The sequence below is a fragment of the Ipomoea nil genome, unplaced genomic scaffold, assembly GCF_001879475.1.
Source record: "Ipomoea nil cultivar Tokyo-kokei standard unplaced genomic scaffold, Asagao_1.1 scaffold3030, whole genome shotgun sequence".
Taxonomy (NCBI): domain Eukaryota; kingdom Viridiplantae; phylum Streptophyta; class Magnoliopsida; order Solanales; family Convolvulaceae; genus Ipomoea; species Ipomoea nil.
The window spans coordinates 857,501-859,338 of NW_017619458.1; positions in this window are offsets into that span (position 1 = coordinate 857,501).

Genomic DNA, 1,838 nt, shown 5'->3' on the forward strand with positions numbered 1-1,838 from the left:
TAAACAAATTCACAACTTCGTACTGTAATCCATAAATTCAATACGTATACACAATCATAATATAACATAAATAATTTACAAATTCACAACTTAATTCTATAACTCACTTTATTTTTTTGAAAGGAACTTAATTCTGTAATTCACAAATTCAAAACATAAATGTTAGGAATATAACGGAATAATGCGGAAGCGAAGAATCAAAAATTGAGAATTATAAAAGTTAAATAATAGGAAAAATATATAAATGACAGAATAAGAAATTACTAAATTGGGAAAATATAATATATATATATATATATATATATATATATATATATATACCTATGTCTACGTGAGAAATTAAAGAAGGAAATGAATGATTGGCAATTGATGTTGCAATGATGAGTGATTACAAAGATAAAAGCAAATGCTGTTTATACAATCCATAAAGTAGAATTATCCATCGTGCAGAGAGACAAAATCGGACACACGTGTAATTGCGGCGATTTCGGTGGTGACGTGCAATAGGCAACGTGGAGCTGTATTGTGATGAAGGAAAAAACTTCATGAATTTTAGCCACAAACTAACAATCTCCAGCTTGGATCAAATTCATTATGTGAATTAACAACTGAAACAATCGACTAAACTCAAGCACCGCTTGAACTTAGCAATAGGAAAAGCTTCAGAATAGCAGGATGGATCACCATCAACTTCCTATGTGACTGAAAGAGCATAAGCAACCATGTTGGTTTCATCATCACTAGCATACCTAGCAGGTTTTTTAATTTTCCTTCTAGGACGATCCATAGCAATGGAATACTCTCGTTGTGGCTCGACGAGAGGTGCAGTGCTAGTAGATGCATCATCTTTAGTATTACTATTAGCAGTAATAATACTGTCAATAGGCCTGAACTCAAACTCCACCTTTTCACCAGTACTCTGCGTCTCACTTGTACTGGGAACTTTTCCAGAAGAAAGTAGTGCATTTTCGTCAAAAGTGATATCTCGACTCATAATGATTTTCTGAGAATCAGGAGACCATAGACGATACCCTTTGACTCAGAAGCATAACCAAGGAAAATGCATTTGACAGCTCTCGGGTTTAATTTACCCGTACTGGAATGAGCATAAGCAGGACATCCAAAAACTCTTAAGATAGAGTAGTCAACAGGATTACCTGATCAAACTTCCTCTGGAATTTTGAAATCAAGGGATGAATGTGGAGATCTATTTACCAAATAGCAAGCAGTAGAAACGACCTCGGCCCAAAAATCACCCCGTTTCCATAACCCAGCATTAGAGAGCATACAACGAGCTCTTTCCAATGGAGTCCTATTCAAACGTTCGGCAACACCATTCTGCTGGGGTTTACCAGGCAAGGTCTTGTGCCTGGCGATTCCATTTGCCGCACAAAAGTCATTGAAATCTGACTCACAGAACTCCAAGCCATTGTCTGTCCTGAGCTTCTTGACTTTTTTACCTGTCTGAGTCTCAACAAGTATTTTCCACTTCTTGAAAATAGAAAATGCCTGATTTTTATGTTTCAGGAAATAGACCCAAACTTTACGAGAAAAGTCATCAATAATAGACATAAAATATCCACAGCCTCCCTTAGACTGGAATTTAGTTGGTCCCCATAAATCAGAATGTATATATTCCAATACATCTTTGGTACGGTGTGTAGCAGTAGAGAAACTAACCCTCTTTTGTTTCCGAAAAACACAATGCTCACAAAATTGTAATTTACCCGTACCTGAACCACCAAGGAGGTCTTTCTTGCTCAGGATATGCATGCCTTTCTCACTCATATGCCCAAGACGCATATGCCATAACTGAGTGAGATCCGCATCAGACATCG